We start from the raw sequence: 7290 nt of genomic DNA, 5'->3' as shown, positions 1-7290 counted from the left end.
AAATGGCTGATTAGTCCAGTGGGCAATCTGCAGACTCTGCCACGTGTGGAGAAGGGGGTGTTTGGAGGGTTGAGTAGATGAGATGTTTGGAAGTTTATGCGCTCTCTCTCCTTGCTGCTGACTGTTTCTGACAAAGTCTCTCAATGTGTTCGATAACTTCTCAAGTTAACCTTCTCCATTTTGGTCAGTCAGAAATCAGGAATTCCTACAAGTTCTGTAGCCCCAGTGGCCTAATGGATAAGGCACTGGCTTCCTAAGCCAGGGATTGTGGGTTCAAGTCCCATCTGGGGTGGTGCTCATTTGAGGGGGTGCGATGGCATAGTGGGTATTGTGCCTGGACTAGTAATCCTGACACCCCGGGTAATGTTCTGGGGAGCTGGGTTCGAATCCACCACAGCAGCTGAACTAAAATCTGGAATTAATTGATTGGGCAGCACGGTGGCTCAGTGGGTTAGCACTGCTGCCTCACGGCGCTGAGGTCCCAGGTTTGATCCCAGCTCTGGGTCACTGTCTGTGTGGAGTTTGCATAATTCAAAGATGTGCTTGGTGGATTGGCCTTGCTAAATTGTCCCTTAAGTAGAAAAAAATGAATTGGGTACTCAAAATATCTTTTTAAAGTTTATTGATGACCATGAAATGTAAAAATGCATTTGTTATGGGCTGCATGATAGCACTGTTGCTTCACAGCTCCAGGATCCCAGATTCGATTCCCGGTTTGGGTCACTGTCTGTGCGGAGTCTGCACGTCCTCCCCGTGTCTGCGTGGGTTTCCTCCGGGTGCTCCGGTTTCCTCCCACAGTCCAAAGATGTGCAGGTTAGGTGAATTGGTAAATTGCCCTTAAGTGTCCAAAAAAAAGGATAGGTGGGGTTACTGGGTTACAGGGATAGGGTGGAGGTGTGGGCTTGAGTAGGGTGCTCTTTCCAAGGGCCGGTGCAGACTCGATGGGCCAAATGGCCTCCTTCTGCACTGTAAATTCTCTGATTCTACGAGTCAGCGAGGATGCTTGACCTCTTCAGCGATGCTTTGAGGACATCCCTCATTTTCATCATTGTCTTGGGAGTGTACTGCTCTAGAACAGTTGATTCAGGGGCGTGGTGTCAAGTGACATGTCCAACCCAGCGGACTTTGAGTGATCAATGGTGGACATTTGGCTTGGATGAGGGCTTTGTTGCTACTGCATTTGGGGAATCGTGCAAAGCCGCTGCTCGTGGTACTTCTTAAGAGATGCCTGCTGGAGGTTGTCCAAGTCTCTGGAGCTTACAGGAGCAGTGGGAACACTGCTGCCCACTGTACAACAAGCATTGTTTCGGGTTTGAGATCCTGGTCCTGAAATATCCTTTGCCTCAGTTGTCTGAAGGCTGAGCTGGCTCATAGTAGGTGATGGTGAATTTTGACACATTTGTCTCTCTTCCTCAAACGAAGACTCCCAACATATGGAAAGCCACCCACATTTTCAAGGATCTTGTTGTTGATTTTAATGTCCTTTTTCTGTGGGAGTTGGGAGTTGGACGAGGACCTTAGCATTCATGGAAGGCCCATTTCCTCATATGTTTTGGAGAGTCAACAATGATGTGGAGCTCAGTTTCTGAGTGAGCACACACACGCATCATCTGCATACTGAAGCTTTATGACTAAGCCAGGAGTGGATTTGATTTTGGATTGAGGGTGGTGTAGGTTGAGCAGTTTCCCGTCTGTTTTGTGAATTATCTTCACAGCTGAAGATGAAGTTCAGTGGTGTAGTGAGGAAAGTGGTGGAGTGAGTCCGTGCAATGGCACAATCTTCTTTGACCCTAGTTTTCACTGAGGTAGGGCCAGCGTTGGTTCAGTTGATGATGATCATGGCTTGCACGTCATCAAGGAGTAGGCCGAGGGTGATGACAAGTTTCTGAGGGCAGCCACGTTTGAGGAGAACTCTCCATAAGCCGTCACGATGCCAGAGTCAAATGGCGCGATCTACCAGCCATGTTGCACCCGAATGGGAGGGCAGTCCGGCCAATAGATGCTGGGAGAAGCTTCCCGTGGGCTTCCCAACAGCTAGCACGCCTCACAAGATCTATCCAGACCTCGCGAGACATCGCGATCAGGATCCCGCCCACAATGGGCGTGACCAAACCTCACGCGCCTAATTTGATTTTAAACCCACTTAGGCATGTGGACCCGGGACCTACCAGGCTCCCGCCATTGAATGGCCTCCCCAGGGCGTCGCCAGCTGGGCGCCGTTCAGTCCACACTGATCCACATAAACGTGCAGCAGGTGGAACGGCACCCAGGGGTCTCCTGGGCCAGCGGTGGGCCCTGGGTGGTCAGGGACAGGGCAGTGTCGCCTTCCCCTCGAGGGTGGGGACCGTGAACCTGCCAAGCTGGCACGTTGGCACTGCCAATGTGCCTGAGTGGCATTGCAAAGTCGGCAGGTGTACTGCTAGGGTGCCAGGGTGGCAGTGCCAGTGTGCCCAGGTGCCAAGATGGCAGCACCAGTGTGCCCAAGTGCCAGGGTGGTACAGCCAACAGTCAGGGTCCGGGGAGGCCAAACCCATAAAAGGAGGGTGGGGGTTGCAGGACCGGTTTGAAGGGGCCTCTGGAAGGTTGGGGGTGTGAAGGTTGGGGATACAGGAAGGGGGGGGGTGCCCAAAAGGACGCACGGGAAGGCCTGAAAAGGGGAGGCCCTCAGCTACCCCATAGCAAGGTGTCATCACTTGGGGTAATGTAGGATAGTGCCCATGTGTGTGGGGAGTGACATGGGTGGGGGAGTGTGGGGGCCCACTTAGGGATTGGGACATACTTTCAAAATGGTGGCCTGATCTCTGAGGAGCCGGTCTGATCAGCGGGTTCAGCTCCCAGTGATGAGAATAATTCTCAGTGTGGGCTTGACCGGAGCGAAATTCCCCAGGACCCAGAAATGTGACTTGGGTTAGAGAGCGGTGGGGAAGTCACCGACAGAGCAGGCGGGAAACACCCAGCAAAACCTGCCACAAATGATATATCAGGCGCGAATTAACTAAATGGGATTAGAGCGCAGCTCTCCCATCACTCTCCCATCAGCGTGACATTTTGTTGACAAGGAAGGTGATGTGACCCTAAGGGGGACCGGTTAAATTGTTCACCAATAAGTTTGGACAATATTTCTTGAGGCTTTTGTGATGAGGCCTTGCCATACAAAAGGTGAACAAGTCACTTCCTCTGAGTGATATGTTTCCCACACTCCCTCCATTGTACAGAAATAACATTAGTAAGTATGGCACAGACCACACTGAATTATTTAATCACACTAAATCAATGAGACGGCCTTAAAAACATTTCACAACGCTCACTGCGGAGTCTGGTCTCGCCCGGATCTAGTCAGATGAATTTCAAGAAAAATTACTACCCAAAAATTCTTGGGCGGGGTTTTTCACCCCTTCCTGCTGCAGAGATCTTCCGGTCCTGCCCAAGGCGACCCGACCCGCTTTTGGTTCCCCAGTGGCAGGACAGGTGAACCATGCAAAATTCCCAGATATCGGCAAGACCGGAAGATCCTGTCGGCAGCCAATGGCGCCTCCGCTGCCTGAGAACACACTATGGAGTGGGGCTGGATAATCCCGCCCCTTTGGGGATAGGGTTTGATTTCATGATTGCCAACATTGGTGTCCATTCTTCAAAACATGGGCCCCATGTGGAAAATGTTGAAAGACTATTCAACAACTGGGACATCACAGTTGAGCAGACCATTCCTCGCCCAATGGGCTTTTCCATTAAGGGGCACTGGGTAACAAATTGGTCAGAGATTAGCTGCCTTATTTCTGCTCCTATTCGGGACGGTTTATTCCAATTGTCGCTTTCCAGAGATCAGCAAAGACAACGCAGCCCAGAGACCAGGGCGGGGATTTTCCGAAATCCCGGCCAAGTGTTGATGCCGGCATCAATGGGCCTCCAGGCCCAGTCATTCTCCCCTTCCTCGGAGACTAGCACGGCGCCGGAGTGCTGTGCGCTGCTCTACACGGCCGGCGCGGGTCCGCGCATGTGCGCCATGGCCGTCCCGGCGTTGCCCCCCCCCGTGCAAATGGCAGAGCCCTACAGGAGCCCGGCGCAGGTGGCACATAGGCCCCCCCCGGAATGAGCGCACCCGCCGATCGGTTGCCCCCGGTTGCGGGCCTGGCCACGGTGGAGGCCCCCCCCCAGAGTCGGCTCCCACTCGCCCACCACCAGGACGGCCCCCACAGTCAGAACGCCGAGGTCCCGCCGGGTAGGACCACAGGTGAACCGTCGGCAGGACTCGGCGGAACTCGGCCTGTCGAGCACGGAGAATTGCCGCGGGGGCTGCTTTCAATGGCCCCCAACCTGCACCGCGGCGTCTGTGCCGTTGTGATTGGCGGCGATTCTCCGGTCGGCGAGAATCAGTGGCCCGCCGTCGGAGTGGCGTGGTGGGATGCCCCCCCCCCCAGCGATTCTACGACCCGGCGCGGGCTCGGAGAATCCCACCCCCTATCTGACACTTTGGGCTGGATTCTCCAATTGGTGATGCCGAAATCGCGTTCGGTGATTGGCCGGAGAATGCGTTTTTACGCTGGAACGGGGGTGGCGATGTTTTCCCGATGCTCCGCCCTCTCAAAAACAGCGTACCCAAGGAGTCGGGACAGCCTCAGGACGTCACCTGAGACCCTCCCTCGATGCCCTGCCCCTGATGGGCCGTGTCCCCTGTCATAATATACACGAGTACATTATGGTGCAGACACACACACTGATGGACATGCAGTGGGACCAATCAGCAAACACAACACCGCAGCCAATCACCAGTCAGAGCACACGCACTATAAAGACAGGGGACAGGAGAGTTCCCGCTCATTCTAGCAGCAGCCAGCTCAGAGCACAGAGCTCACAGCCTGCAACACAGACATTCACCATGTGCTGAGTGCATCACCTGGTTAGGACTAGGCAAGGGTCAACAGTTAAAGCTGGTATTGCATTTACCCACAGTTCAAGTATGTTAATATAGTTAACCTTATAATAAAATAGAGTTGCGCCACTTCCAATGTTGGTGACCTGTTTGTGATCCAGAACACCCAACACAACATGGTACAAGGAGTGGTTGCATACTAGCACTTCTGAGACCCACCTGCAACTAATCAGCATTCCGGCATCCTGCAGTATGGAGAACATCAACCCACCGCCGCCGCTCCGCATCGCCGGCACCTCAGCGTACAGTGACAACCAGCAACGATACCCAGGCAAGATGTTCAAGATCCGGGTTCCGCAGCAGCTCCAGTGCCACGGCGATCTCCGCGGAAACTGGCGGGCATTCCGGCAAATGTTTGCAATCTTCCTGCTGGCAGCCGAACTAGAAGACCGGGCCGATCCTGAAATAACAGAGCTTCTCCTCACCATCGCCGGTGCCAGAGCAGAAGAAACCTTTTAAAAATTCAAGTTCTCCAAGGCGCAAAACAGGAGTGACTTCCAGGCAGTCCTGGGCAAATTCGGCAAATACTGTGAGGAAAACACACTCCAACCAGCAAGGAAAGGTAAGAGAAGCGCCAGTACTCACCTCGAGGCTGAAATCCCGGAGCAGAGAACGATTTTGGTCGGTGGCCATCTTTCTACAGGGACTGCAGTTGCACGACGCCGCGCGTGCGCAATCACGAAAATGGCCATCAGTAAAGGAACCGCGATCTGCACATGTGCAAATGCCTCTTATGTGCTACGTCACACGCGTCATGACGTCAGAGGCCCCGGACCACGCCCATTTAAAGGGGAAACGTCCCAAATCAAAGAAAAAATCTTTTAAAGCTGTAAAGCAACCTTCCTTCACCTGGAATGACAGCACAATGCCTCAAATTGAACCAGGAAATGAAATAAACCTCCGAAGAACCCTGCAACAAGCAGTTACCTACCCCCCAAACCGAGTCTGATTCCGACTTCCCGCAGACCAGTGACACCGAGGACCCGAGGGAGCCTTTTCGAGTCGCTGTATAACAAAGAACAGGCTGTCCCTGAATCAAAACCACCAGCCGCTGTCGGTGCACAGCATTGATCCAGACGACGAGTGGTGTGCCACCCTGACGGTCAACCAGAATTTGTCGCCCAGCTCAGAGACTTGACTTATGAGTTTTACAATGTTAGACTCTTTGATCTGTTCTGTTATCCTGTTTCATCGTTCCAGTAGTTTGTATATAATGTTCATTTCGTTGCTGGTGCGACACCCTATTTCTCTGCACCAGGCACCTTCCCGTGTAAATAGATTAGCCTCATGTACATAGTCATGTAAATAACATGCACACACATAGTCAGGTACATTCACTACACGATATTTATTGTCACGCAGGCACATATTCTTTATATAAAAGGGGGGATGTCATAATAAACACCAGTATATCATGGTGCAGACACACACTGATGGACATGCAGTGGGACCAATCAGCATACACAACACTGCAGCCAATCACCAGTGAGAGCACACGCACTCTAAAGACAGGGGACAGGAGAGTTCCCGCTCATTCTAGTAGCAGCTAGCTAGGAGCACAGAGCTCACAGCCTGCAACACAGACATTCACCATGTGCTGAGTGCCTCACCTGGTTAGGACTAGGCAAGGGTCAACAGTTAAAGCTGGTATTGCATTTACCCACAATTCAAGTATGTTAATATAGTTAACCTTATAACACTTCCAGTGTTGGTGACCTGTTTATGATCCAGAACACCCAACGCATCATCCCCGACGGCGTGGGGCGCGTGTCCTCACAACCTTCGGGGACCTTGCATGGCGACTGCGGACTGTGTTCAGCTCCGTCTCAGACGGGGGGGAGCCGTTCCGCTGGCAGGGGGGGCTTCGGCGCGGCCTGGAGGTGGCAAGGGAGGTTATGGGGGTCAGGTTTTGGCAGGCCCGTTCCGCGCACAGCCAGCACCACATTGCACAGCATGGCCGCCGCAGGCTGCCGGCGTGAGCAGGCGCAGCCACGGACCCGGCCATTCTGCGGCTGTATCCGCAGGTAAAGCCGGGGGCTTTCCGCGACACGACTGCTAGCCCCCCACCAGGTGGAGGACCAGTGCGGGGGCGGCGTCAACCTTTTGATCGTAAGGCCAGACGGATCCTGTGGACACAGCCACCGAATTGGAGAATCCAGCCCTTTGGGTCTTCATCACTTCGAACTAGGTCAGATACTGTCTTCACCAAACAGGCCATTGATAGAGATACAGCATCGGCTTCTATACAAACTGATGTGTACTGCTGAGTCAGGGGGTTTATGAAACAGTGTGCCAATCCTCGGGGGGTTTATGAAACAGTGTGCCAATGCTCGGGGGGTTTATGAAACAGTGTGCCAATG

General features: G+C 53.2%; 1 non-coding gene across 1 annotated transcript; it reads left to right on the top strand.

Annotated features, from left to right (window-relative positions):
• The first annotated feature begins 219 nt into the window (after nt 1-219).
• On the top strand, nt 220-292 carry trnar-ccu (transfer RNA arginine (anticodon CCU)). The gene has a single exon. It is a non-coding gene; the product is annotated as a tRNA-Arg (tRNA).
• Nucleotides 293-7290: the final 6998 nt, after the last annotated feature.

The sequence above is a fragment of the Scyliorhinus torazame genome, chromosome 18, assembly GCF_047496885.1.
Source record: "Scyliorhinus torazame isolate Kashiwa2021f chromosome 18, sScyTor2.1, whole genome shotgun sequence".
Taxonomy (NCBI): domain Eukaryota; kingdom Metazoa; phylum Chordata; class Chondrichthyes; order Carcharhiniformes; family Scyliorhinidae; genus Scyliorhinus; species Scyliorhinus torazame.
This window is presented reverse-complemented; position numbering and strand designations above follow the sequence as displayed.